This window comes from Suricata suricatta, chromosome 13 (genome assembly GCF_006229205.1).
Source record: "Suricata suricatta isolate VVHF042 chromosome 13, meerkat_22Aug2017_6uvM2_HiC, whole genome shotgun sequence".
Lineage (NCBI taxonomy): Eukaryota > Metazoa > Chordata > Mammalia > Carnivora > Herpestidae > Suricata > Suricata suricatta.
Window position 1 is genome coordinate 73,265,030 of NC_043712.1, and position 13,655 is coordinate 73,278,684.

Below are 13,655 nucleotides of genomic sequence, written 5' to 3' on the forward strand. Positions count from 1 at the left end.
TACGTAGTCAGGATGAGCGGCTGCTACGTGGCCATGAACACAGTGATCCTTTGTGTGTGTTTTCAGCCAAACCCGGCCCCCCCCAATTTCCATCCAATGTCGGTACTTACCCTTCCAATACTTCTGCTTACACCACCTACTCAATACGTATTTTATTCCTAAACAGGCAGCTGGACCCAGAGAGGAGGACGCTAATATTTATTCATAGCGCCAAGCAGTCTGCTCACAGTATCCCATTTACCCAACACCCCTGAGGTGTCGGGTATTCTTACCTTTACTTTGCACACACGGGAGAGGGTGTCTTGAAGTGATCGGAGTGAACACCGGGCTTCAAAGGTGCTTCACTTCCAAAGCCAATAGTTTTCAGGCGGACACACTGCCTTTCTTACAAAAAATGCAATTCTGGGGCTAAAAAGACTCGTTAGCAGGCTCAGAATCTCAGTGTGAAACCTTCACTCCCCAACTGGCTGGAAGATTGGCAGACAACCATCAGACCAGTGATTCATTTCGTCGCTCGTTCCTTCCTTCCTTCCTTCCTTCCTTCCTTCCTTCCTTCCTTCCTTCCTTCCTTCCTTCCTCCCTTCCTTCCTTCCCCCTGTGGCGTCTGAGCATCTGCTTTGTAGAGAGTTTCTGGGTAGCCAGTGGATATATCGCAGGGAACAGGATGCCATCTCTATCCTCAAGCACCAAGGTCCTGTGGCTAGCACTGATGGTTCTTCATTTCTTTTCATTTGTCCTGATAAAGCCCTCTTGCTCCCAGGGACAAAAGGGCAAATATGACCAGTAAAGGAAAAGATCTTCTTTCCTCTTTAAAATACAGTGGAAAAGAAGATCCCTTTTTCCTATTCATTTTGGGAGCACAGAGAACTATGCATACCACATACTCACTGTGAGTCAAAGAATCTGGATTCCAGACTTGCCCTGCCATTACCGGTTATATATTTTAGGATGAACCCTATGCTCAGATTTCTTCATCCATAAAATTGGTGGGTTGGGCTGGGGGATCGCAAGGCTTTCTTTGAGTTTACATCTGTGTGAACGTAATTTGTGTGTAAACAGCCTGTGTCCGTGAGGGCTGCGGTGTTCACAAATGACATTTCTCCATGAAAGGCAGAGAAAGAACAAGAAGAGCAGGGGTTTATAGTTAGGGTTAGGAAAGTGCCATAAAGAGTTAACGTACAGCTTCGTAAAGCCAGACCTCTTCAGTTGGCCTCATCTTTCCTGCTTCCTGTCAAGCTATTTCCTTCCAGAGGGACCCCAGATCTGTTATCAGAAAGTGGGTAGCAGATGGATCTCAGCAGCCCTGCTGGCATTGTTCTAGATTGAGCTAAGAACTCGAGCAGCCTGGGCTTGGCTGCAGTATTATTGGCATCTCGTCTGCATTTTGCACCCGCCCCTGCCACCCCACAGATGACCGCGTTCAGTGGCGCCACTACCCCCACTTTCTCTCAATACAATTCTTGGCTCGTACTTTTCTGCACCCCTGAACGTAGTAATGAACATTTTCTCACCATTGGGGGAGGGGGCAGAATTTCCTGCTGCCATTTGTATTACCGTTTGCCTAAATAATTAACCCTAAATGTATTTAAAAGCTTCCCCTCTGTGCTAGGTTTTGAGAAGGTGCAATGTCTAAAACGGTGATTCTCGGGGTAGGGTCCTAAAATCAGCAGCCTTGAGGTGCCTGCCTGACTCAGAGCATTGGACTCTTGATCTTGGGGTCGTGAGTTCAAGTCACATGTTGGGAGTAGAGAAGACTTAAAAAAATTTTTTTTAAGCGAAGAAACCTAAATCCAGTGGCCTCAGAATCACCTGGTGCTTGTTAGGAATACAAATTCCTGACCCCGCTCTAGACTCTTCCTGAATCAAGAACTTGAGGTGGGTCCAGCCATCAGCGCCTTACCACAGGTGATTCTGATGCATGCTGAACAACTTCTCCCGACGGACGTTTACAGTTTCATAAGGAAGCAAAACACAGGTGAAGCAGTGGCTAATACTGGAACATGTAAATCAAGATCCTTAATGACCGACACAAGTGTAAACACCAACAGTGCCTCTCACCAGCACTTGCCCTGTAGACGCACTGCCTCACGGAGCCACAGCAGGAATTATGCCAGGAAGGAAACTGATGTTCACAAGGTTGAATCACTTGCTGTGGTTTCCAGTTAGAAAGTGAAGAAGCTGGGATTTCAATGTAAAGCTTTCTGTGTCCAGAGTGTGTGTAAATTAGGAGGAGAGGCATCTATACAGGGTGCTTTTATGGAGGAGGTGGTTTACCTTCCACCAGCATCAGAGGCAGAATGCCCAGGGGCCCCGATACGTTAATGGGCCCCAGCGAAACTCTGAACTGATTTTAAAATCTAAAGAAAAAAAAAAAAGGTTATACTCCTGGGTGGATTCTAGGTTTTTTTTTCTATCAGTGGAATGTAAAATAAAGTTTTGGATTTTGTTTAATGAAGGAAGGAGCTCTCCTGAAGGTAACAGCACATAAGGCTCCCCAAAGTCATACTGTGGCCCTGAGAGGTGAAATTCGAGACAGGTTAAAGGAAGATGATAATCTGGAAAGGCAAAGAAAAGGGTAAGAGATCAGCCGAGTTGTCCAGGAAGAGTGAGGTGAAGGAAACCATGGACCCAGGAAGGTCAGAAGCAATATAAGATAGTCTTATTTTTTCCAACTAAAAATCTGGAAACATCTGATACATAATTTGATCATAGAACAGAATCAAGACTGTCCTGAAAAAAAATTTTTTTAATTTGGTTTTCAAAAACAGAAGTGGGCTGTGGCGCCTGGGTGGCCCAGTCCAACTTCGGCTCAGGTTATGATCTCATGGTTCGTGAGTTTGAGCCCCACCTTGGGCTCTGTGCTGACAGTGTGGAGCCCACTTGGGATGCTCTATCCCTCTCTCTTTCTGCCCCTCCCCTGCTCTCTCTCTCTCTCAAAAACCCTCTCCTGCTCTTTCTCTCTCTCTCTCCAAAATAAATAATAAACATTAAAAGAACAGAAATGGGCTGATAATATATACAATATGACATACCAGCTACAAACTGGCCTCTAGCCCTCCCCTCCCCCTCACTCAGCTCCCACACCATTCTGAGAGCAGCAAGCCATGTTTTCAAATGCGAGAAAGCCTTAGAAGGATTGGCTATTCTGCCTTATTCAAAGTCTGCTGATTTTAGTGTTAATCACTTCTAAAAAATATCTTCACAACAATATCTAGACTGGCATTTGAGCAAATAACTGGGCATTGTAGCCTAGCCAAGTTGGCACATAATATTCATGTTTGTGGGTTCTATTCAAAAGCCCGAACAATGTACTGAAGGAACATGAAACCATTAACCTTTGTAAACTCACCACCATCGGAATTACAGAAAAATGGGATAACCGATCTACAAATACCGATCCTTGGGTCTTAGGGTAAGAAAGTAGCTGTGCACGGTGATAAAAGGAAGTAATTTCCAAGTGGGGTAAGAAAACAGACTCTATGTGTCTGGCCTCTTCCAGATACAAGCAGAGGGTAGGCCGCAGGGCAGGGAGAGGCAGAGGAGAGGTGAGCGAGGGGGAGATCTGGCACATGTGCTTTTGAAACAGTAGTTGGAAAGAAACTAATCCTTGTCTGTGTGGAGCTAAAGCTTGTCTTATACTGTGGGAGGTGAGATATTTGGGACTCCCTGATACAAAAATGACCTTGAAACACAATAGATGTCACATTCCACACGACCTGCTTCTTAGGGTCATCTTTCCTTTTACATTAGTAACGTTGGCCTTTTTTTTTTCCTGTCTGTCTGACAAGATTCTGGGAAAGGACTCCCTTTTCTCCCTCTGAATGACACCATTAAATCTTTATATGGTTTTCACAGGACCTTCTAAAATCAGACTTTTTCTGTCAATGACTTATGGTTGAGGAATTAGTACATGGGGTATTATACCCAGTGGGTGCTGAAAATAAAATTAAAAAAAAGAAACAGGTAAAGAATAATCAGACTCTTTCAGTGTTGGGTAATGACACGTTTGGGCACTCAGAAGAATCAGGCTCTTTGAGCCCACGCTGCCCCCTCTCTGGGTCTTGCTGTTTGGATGGGCCGTTTCCCAGTTCCACACATTTGCCCTTTTTCGAGGTAAGTTGATACTGCATCAACTACAGCATTGCCTTGTTTATTCACGGTTACTTGGCTTTGCCCTGAACCGACCCTGGGAGACCAAGCTTGGCCTGAGTCCGTGTTCATTTATTTTTGTAATTGTATTTGATCACTTGGTGTGTTATGTTTGGTGGCAATTAAGTATCACTAAAAGTTCTTTATATCTGCACTTTAATTCAGGCCTTAGACTCCTTTAATAAAATTGTTTTAATGTTTATTTTTGAGAGAGAGGGAGACAGAGCACAGGCACGGGAGGGACAGAGAGAGACATACACAGAATCCAAAGTAGGCTCCAGGCTCTGAGCTGTCAGCACAGAGCCCCACACGGGGCTCCAACTCACAAGCCGTGAGATCATGATCTGAGCCGAGTTGGACGCTTAACCGACTGAGCCACCCAGGCGCCCCTTCCTTTTTGAAAAAATAATTTTTTTCCCAGAGTGTCCCCACCAGTCCCTGCTCCCTCTCCACCTCTGGCCAGCCCTACCCAAAGCAGACGTCTGCTCCACCAATCACCATTTGAGACAAACAGGACCAGTTCTATGATCCCAACTTCATAGATAGACAAACCAACTCAGCAAATGAGCTGTAAACGTCATCCAGAAATGAGAAAGTGGTAAAATGAGGACTTGAACTTCACGTTTTCACCCTTCCAGCCTAGGGCTTGTCAGTAAGACACAGAGGCCATAACAATCATTGCTTTCAAATGTAATTCTACCAGTGAATGTATTTCTTCCTACTGCCATTGGCCCATGGAGGGGTACATCAAGTTCAATAGGCAGAATTCTCAGAGTGTGATTTGGAGAATAACTGAATCAGAACCAGCCTCTGACCGTTCCAACGGTCATGGGAACAGAGCCCTGTAAGTGCCTGGACACCTATTTCACACCACAGCAGATTGGTGACGGTTTGTGTGTGTCAGTGGGTTTCTCTCCCCATCTGTGGTTTGTGGGGCCAGCTCAAGTGGCCAGAGGCCAGAGGGAGGCAGGGGAATCAAAACCCTTCAAGGTGCTTCTTAGTTTCACCAAACATTTATAGATGTGGTATTTTGGGGTCAAGGATTGTATAGCAAGAGAAAGCCCTGAAACACCAAAATGAGGTGGTATGAGTCCGCTGTCCGTGGGAGGAGCTCCCACACAGGAGCCCTCCGTGTTGTGTTGGCTTCGAGTTTGAGGAAGGATCCAAGGTATTTCTCCAGCTGAGCTGGTGAAATGCCAAAACCAATGTCAGGGAAAAAAGACTTCCATGAAAATTGATGGCACTGGAGGAAGACAAGAAGTCATGGCTTTCAACAGCAGGAGATGTTAGTCTGGCAGGGACCCAGCAGGAGAGAGACGGCACAGTCACATGAGGAAAATTCAAGAAATATTTCATAAAGGGGGTATTTGCAAAGACAGAAGCGAAGTGTGAGGGATTCACAAGGAAGCGTGTGGTGGGTCAGGAGTAGAAACCATATGGCTGTTTTCTGAGGCCTCAGGGGGCACTGAGGGTAATTATCAGAACCAACAACAGGAATTTCAATTTCCCTGAGAGGCGGAGAGGGGAGCACAGACAGTGAGGGGCATTTCCACAGGGAAGAGGCCCTGCCCCCTTCCTCCCTCTGATCTCCCACCGGGGGCCCCTAAAACCAGGTGGAATCCCCAGGGGGAGAACCTCCTGGGACGGAACATGAGGGAGAAAGTAAGAGAGGGATGCTGAAGAAGCAAACAGAAGTGACTCAGCACAGCTGGCTTGATTAGAAAGCAATGGAACCTCAGCTTCTGAAAAGTGTGGTGAATCTGTTACCAAACAGGGTAGTTAACGATTCCTCCTGTGCGTTGGAGGATCTGCTTCCAAGGTCAACGTGAGAGTTCTCTTCGAACCGGGGCTGTCCAAAGTCACCCAGGATTGGGTCACGCTTTGTGGATATTCACACTGTGCCAGTGGAAGACGGTAGGATGCTACTTCCCTTCCATTTTAACCGTTGGCTAAGAGATGCGGCTTCTTTTAGTGGTCAACAGATGAGAGTTTTGTCCTAGGTAATGGCCAGGCAGTAAAACGTTTCACTCACTCCCATAAGCTATCTTAAAATGCTGCTCACCTCCAAATCAAAATTTATGGAAGATTGAGTGGAAAATATGCAATGTATATGTTTCTATACAAGTCCCAACATCTGCCCGGGATTAAGCCCAAGCGACCAGAAAAATATGCACCTGTCTCATGCCACGGACGATACCACAAACTTTCTTTATCCTATGTTTTTTGTTTTTTGTTTTCCATTCCATGCCATTGGTTCATGCTGATGGAAGACATTAGGTCAGCCCCGTGAAAGTCCTCTCTTTGGCAAGGATGTTGTTAGCATGATTTTCTAACTGAGGAATACCTGTGCTCTTGTGAGCAAATCCACACCAGTCTCCATTCTGTCTATTAAGCAATGTGACTTTATTGAATTAATAGGATTTATATAATCAATCATGTTTAGCCTTTTGAGTTAGCTCCCTGAAAGTTCCCATTTCACAAATGTATCTCTTGCCCATATCAAATGAGTAGCATTCTGGAATACTTTTTATTATATTCAACCAAATCCCAATTCCATGATGTGATCCTATCACTATTTTTCTTTTTCAGCTACTTTTTTGAAGACTTTTTTTAAAGTTTATTTATTTATTTATTTATTTTGAAAGAGAGTGAGAAAGCACAAGTGGGGGTGGGGCAGAGAGAGAGGGAGAGAATCCCAAGCAGGCTCTGCATTGACAGTGCAGAGCCTGATGCAGGGCTAGAACTCGTGAATCCATCAATGAGATCATGACCTAGGCCGAAACCAAGTTGGACGCTTAACCGACTGAGCCACCCAGATGCCCCTCTTTTTCAGCTACTTTTAAGTCACGTGATGATGGTGGATCTTTTTCAATGTTTATTTTTGAGAGAGAGAGAAACAGAGCATGACCAGGGGAGGAGCAGAGAGACAGGGAGACACAGAATCCAAACCAGGCTCCAGGCTCTAAGCTGTTCAAAGCAGAGCTCATACCCACAAACCCGGAGATCATGACCTGAGCCAAAGTCAGATGCTTAACCAACTGAGCCACCCAGGCGCCCACATTAAATGCATACATCCTGCTCATAGAACTGTTCATGGTTCTCCTGAAAAGACTTCTTTTTCTTTTGCTTCTTTGCTCTTAGCACCTCTTTTAAGTCCTTGCTCCTCCTCCATCCCATTTTCTGCACATTGAAATTCTACTTTTCATTTAAGACCTAGAGCAAATGCCATTTCCTTCCTATAACATTCTCCAGCCTTTTCAAACAGAAGGAAGCCCTTTCTCTCTTGAATCTCCCTACACTTTGTACTCGTTTTGTGGCCTTCCTCACAATCTGCCTCTTGTTGCATTTATTAGAGTCTCTCTTATGAACGCACCTAGACGGAAGCCCCTTGGGGCAGTAGTTATGGTGTGTACATCTTTATTGCCCGCACTGCTGCAAACAGCGTTATACTGTGAAACTTACACAGCGTTTTACTGTGAAACAGTACTGTGAAGTTGTGACTTAGTGTCAAATCTTAATTGAAGGCGGATAACAAAGTCATTTAGATGAGGAAATCTTGGAAGCTTTAGTGGAAAATCTAGTTTCCTTCTGCCATTCAAAATCATTTAGATTTTCATAAATGACATTGGCCTGGGATTTTCCTCCATCATCTGGCTATCATGTAGTTTGGGAATCCAAGTTATAACTGGCACCATGAAACAAATGAGGGGAACTTCCCTCTTTTTTTCCTCTTCTTTGGAATAACTTGTATCATCCAGGGAGAGCATCTAATACATGAGGACTGAGTAGTATTTATGGAATCATCTGTGCCTGTTGCTTAGTTGGAGAGATGGATTTTTTTCCACTGGTAATTTTATTTCTTAGTGATTCCTGGTCTATTCAGGTTTTCTAATTCTTCCTGTGTCAAATTTGCTATTTAATGTTTTTCTGGAAAATTGTCTATTTCCTCAAAGTTTTCCCAATCTTCATAATAAAGTTGTTTGTGTATTCTCTTTATTTTTTTAATCTGCAGCTACATTTTTTATTATTAATATTTTTTATTTGTATCTTCTCTCTTTTTTTCTTGTTCAGTCTTTCTAGAGATGGGTTCATTTTCTTTTTTTTATGTTTATTTTTTTTTGAGAGAGAGAGAGAGAGAGAAAGACAGAGTGTGAGCTGGGGAGGGGCAGAGAGCAAGGGAGATACAGAATCTAACCAGTTTCCCGGCTCTGAGCTGATCATGAGATCATGACTTGAGCTGAAGTCAGACGCTTAACTGACTGAGCCACCCAGGTGCCCCAGAGATGGGTTTGTTTTCTGATAACTAGATTTGATTTTTATTTTTTCCCTATTGTTTTTTGTTTGCTTTCCACTTTATTAAATTCTGCTTTCATCTATTTTCTTCTCGATAACTGACGGTTTTCTTCCTGTTAGTATGTTTCACATTCTTTCTATTTATCTTAGAGGTCCCTGCTTTAGCCACTGAGCACCAATTACTACTTACTTCGGCCAGCATCTCTGTAATTGAACTAGAAGTTCATACAGTGCCATGATACTCACATTTCCCTACTGTTAATGAACAATTCCAGTCCAAGGGGGAAATTGAAGATTGGAATTACTTGTCAGACCTGGATCTCTTATCTAGCACTATTGGATGTGGCCTCCTTCTCAACTAATTATAAAGATCTGGCTGAGTATAATGACCTCCCCAAGGCCCAGTACTCTACCAGTTTTGTGCATGCATGCGCACGCATGCACGCACACACACTCTCCCTCTCTCTCTCTCTCTCTCTCCACTCAACCTTACTTGGCGGCCTTGCTCTGCGAGGCCCACATGGATCCTTCAACTACACTCCCATCTCCTCCTATCAACCTGGCCCTACAATCCATACTCCACTCACTGAGTGAGACCTTTCAAATGTAAATATCTTCCTTTCACTACCCACTTTCTTAAAACCCTCCTATGTCCTCTTCTTAATTTTGGAATACAATTCTGATTCTTTACTACAAGCCTATAAGTCCCTCTGTGTCCTGATCACTGCTTACACATCTGATCACTAAGAGTACTCTCTCCGTTAGCCCTCAGGCTTGCACACCGGACCATTTCCAACGCAGTGATTTGGCACCAGCTGAACTCTCTGTCTCGAACAGTCTTGACATGGCTGACTAATTCTTATCATTCATGCCTCCCCAGAGAGCTCTTTCTTCTATAACTACTCCATCTAGAGCAGCCGAAAGTGTACGGCCAAATTATTCTACGCAGAGGTTCTCAGCGGGCGATTTTGCCCACCCACCTCTCCACCTCCAGGGAACATGTGGCAATTCTGGAGACATTTTGGATTGTTACACCTGGGCACATGCTACTGTCATCTAGTGGGCAAGGGCCTCGGGTGCTGCCACATACCATACGCCACACAGCAAAGGATTATCCAGCCCTGAGTGTCAGGGTTGCCAAGGTTAAGAACCCTGTTCTTTCCCACTGCCCTGTCTTATCTTCTTCTGTTTACTTGTTTAGTTGATTTTGTTCCGTCTCCACATGGGAAAATGTAGTCTGCCAAGTGTCCCAACACAATTTGCCTTTAATGAAACTGATCATCTCTGATGTTTGCTGCTTCCTTTGCCAGGGGACATGTGGCAAATTTAGCTTGGGAGTAACTTAGCTTGGGCTTCAACAGATTCCTGCAGATTAGGTGGTTTATAAATAACAGAAGTCTATTTCTCACCACTTTGGAGGCTGGAAATCTGAAATCAGGGTGCCAGGAAGGTCAAGTTCCGATGAGCGTCCGCTCCTTGGTTGCAGACTGCCAACTCCTCATTGTGTCCTCACACAGCGGTGGAAAGAGCGTGGTGGAAAGAGCGAGAAAGCTCTTCTGGGGTCCTTTTAGAAGGGCACTAATTCCAGGGTGCCTCGGCGGCTCAGTCATTTGAGCTTCCAACTCTTGATTTCGGCTCAGATCATGATCCCAGGGTTGTGGGATCAAGCCCAAGTGTCGGGCTCCTCACTAAGCATGGAACATGCTTAAGATTTTATCTCTCTCTGTCTCTCTCTCTGTCTCTCCTTCTCCCTCTCCCTCCCTCCCCCTCTCCCCTGCTGCTCTTTCTCTAAAATAGATAAATAATAAAAACAGGGCACTAATTCCACTCATTGGGGCTTCACCCTCACAACTTCATCTCCTAATTATTTCCCCGAAGCCCCACCTCCTGAAACCATCACATGGGCTGGGGAAGTAGGGTTTCAAAAGATGAATTTGGAGGGGGAGACACAAACATTCAGTTCATCAGAGGGAAATGGGGATATGGATCTTTTCAGATGTTGCAAAATCCATCTTTTCCTTTCCTTTGACATTTAAGACTATGTGTCCTTACACTTCTGGCATGAAGTTTCCCCGAGATTCTTCTCCCCTTTCAGTTTTCTTAAAGTGCTGTCGTCTACTTCTCTCAGCCTTCTGGAGAAGAGCGGGGGTGCCTCTTCAACTTGGCCTCTACCAGTCTGTCCCAAGAAGTAAAATCGTTCTACTCAGTCATCTCTTATCCCATCAACTCAGGTACCAGTTGACAATATATATCTTCAAAGATCTTTTTTATTCTTTTTAAAAAATTTTTTAACGTTTATTTATTTTTGAGAGAGAGAGACACAGAGTGTGAGTGAGGGAGGGTCAGAGAGAGGGAGACACAGAATCAGAAACAGGCTCCAGGCTCTGAGCTGTCAGCACAGAGCCTGACGCTAGGCTTGAACCCACAAACCGTGAGATCATGACCTGAGCTGATGTCGGCCGCTTAACTGACTGAGCCACCCAGGTGCCCCTATTCTTATTTTTTTTTAACCTTAATTTATTAAGCAATGCTTATGATGTCTTGGATGTCTCCCCTGGAGAATTTGACAACTATCATGCCCTTTTCATCTGTATAATGATCAAGATGCTATTTCTTGCATTTAAGCAAGAATTCTTAAGAATTCTTTTTTCTTTTTAAGTCATTGTAACTGCTTCTGTGCAATGAATAAAATAATACATTTCCTCCATTGCCCCGGTGACTCTGAGTTAGGGCTATTTTGCCCTGGAGCTGTCTGGGAGAGCATCCGGCAAGACGGAAGGAAACACCATTGGTGAGAACAGGTGTCCCACACTTCCTCAGTCATTGAATTGCCTCTTGAAAATTCCTATGATTGGCCTCATGACTTCATCAACTTCCATATCAGCTGCCGACTTTTTAAAAAAGTGTTTATTTATTTATTTTGAGAAGGAGGGTGGGGCAGAGAGAGAGAGAAAGAGAGAGAGAGGCAGAGAATCCCAAGCAGGCTCTGCGCTGTCAGCTCAGAGCCCGACCTGAGACTTGATCTCATGAACCCTAAGACCGTGACCTGAACTGTGAGATCAGGACCTGAGCCGAAATCAGCAATCGACTGAGCCACCCAGGCATCCTCAACTGCTGACTTTTAACACCAGATTATAGGATAGAATTTTTAGGATTGTCACGGTGTCTGTTTTACAACATTTAACTCCCCTTTCTGCAGCCCCCCATAGTTGCCTTTTCCAGCTGATATGGGGGACCACTAATGAGCCAGCCCTTCGAAAGACCAGACCCCGGTTTTTAGCCTTCAGCCTGGACACCCTGGGGATCAACCAGCTTGAAAGCCACCTATCCTTCCCTGACGGTTTCTGGCTCATCTTGGCTTTGGGAAATGCATTGGTCCTTTAGGGCCACCTCTGCCTGTCAGTGACCCCCCCCAAAGTCACACCTTCCTGATGTCACCCCTGCCCACCCTTAGTCTCCTCCCTGGCACATGAGAAATTATTTCATCATGGCTCATAATTCTGAAGAATTCTGTAGGCTTTTCGTTTCAATAAAGATATAAAAAATTTTGCTTCTTCCTCTTTTCCCTTCCCCCGACAGCCATGATGAGGAAATGAAATGCCCTTCATTTTAAGAATAGGAACTAACACTTAAGTCCTTACTATGACCAGGTCCTCTGCTGGGTAATCCACTTTCTTATTTTATTAGTAGTAGATCAATTAGAATAGTACCTACATGCCCTATCCCCCCACGATAGCCCCCTCCCCCCACCAAAAAAACCAAAAGGTCATGTAACTTCGAACTTCTAACAATCCAGTTCTGAGGATGGTAATCATAGTTATTTTTTTGCATTGACATTTTGCCTGATGGTGATCAGAAGTCTTTGGTTTGTCCAACAATATATACTTTTTTCTTTGAGGAGCAAACAAAACAAATCACGCCTTTCTATCATGTAAACTTTTCATTCCTGTTTCATTTACCTTAAGCATGTCAAATATTTCTGTCAGCATTTTTAGAATTCATCATTATATTAGTAGCTAACATTTACTGTGAGTTGATTTTCATCTAGACTCTTTACGATTTCTACCTAGACTGGGGAGCCTGAGTAGCTCAGTCTGTTAAGGATCTACTTCGGCTCAAGTTATGATCTTGCGGTTTGTGGGTTCAAGCCCCACGTCACTGGGGCTCTGTGCTGACAGCTTGGAGCCTGGAGCCTGCTTCTGATTCTGTGTCTCCCTCCCTCTCCAGCTCTCTCTCTGTCTCTCAGAAATAAATAAAAGGTAAAAAAAAAAAAATTCTACCTAGATTCTTTAAAGTGCCATTATTATTGGGGACCCTGGCCTCAGGGTTGTGAGTTTGAGCCCCACTTTGGGCATACAGCCTACTTAAAATAAAAATTAAAAAAAAAAGTGCCATTATTATTATCCACCTGTGAATCAGCGGTCAGAGACACCAGGCAGTTTAGTAACTGGTCCAAACTCACTAATGAGTAGTAGAAGTTAGAATCAAACCTGGGCCTCTGACGTCAGGGTCTACATACTTTATGGCCACCGGCCTGTCTTTCAGTAGCCAAAGCTGTGTGGTTCTTGGGCAAACATCCTAACCTTCTCTGGAACCTCCAGTGGACTTTATATACCCCACCATGCTTCCAAAGTCCATTCTATTTCTGTCTTAGCTATGGCCATGAAAATAATCACGCACCATCTCAGTGGGTGTGCTGTGAAGCTACAGGATTTTTAAAAAAAATATGTTTCAGGGGAACTAGATTCCTTCTATAGAAATCTGTGCTTTGAGCCCATTCACATCCAATCTCACTCAGGAACGGGGGTGCAGCAGTTTTTCTGAGCAGACACAAGAATCAAGGGGGCGTTTCTGACTCCACCACCTGGATGAGAGAGTATTTTATGTTCCCCAGTGAAACTCTGCACAGCCCCCAGCGCCATCCCCAGCCCCAGCGTCGGAGGTGGCCAGTTCCCTGGGGGGGGGGGGGGGGGGAGGAATCTGGGAGGCAGGTGACCATCCTTATTTAGATGTGCCAGTGATCATGTGACCAGAAAATGGAGGCGAATCCGTATTTCCACTTAACTGTTCCAGCAGGGAGATGCTGAGGAGCTGGAAGGGCGCATCCTCGCCCTCCCGGGAGCCAGCCTCCTCGTGTCCTTCAGAAGGTAGGTGGGTCCCGGTGCGGCGCTGGGACGGTCGCGCGTCTGGGGGACAGATCGCCTTGGAGAGTG

At 44.8% G+C, this 13,655-nt stretch overlaps 1 protein-coding gene across 1 annotated transcript in view; it reads left to right on the forward strand.

Annotated features, from left to right (window-relative positions):
• The window catches only part of PRUNE2 (prune homolog 2 with BCH domain), a 203,298-nt gene that overhangs the window by 123,640 nt on the left and 66,003 nt on the right, over nucleotides 1–13,655 (forward strand). The gene's annotated exons all lie outside the window — the stretch shown is intronic.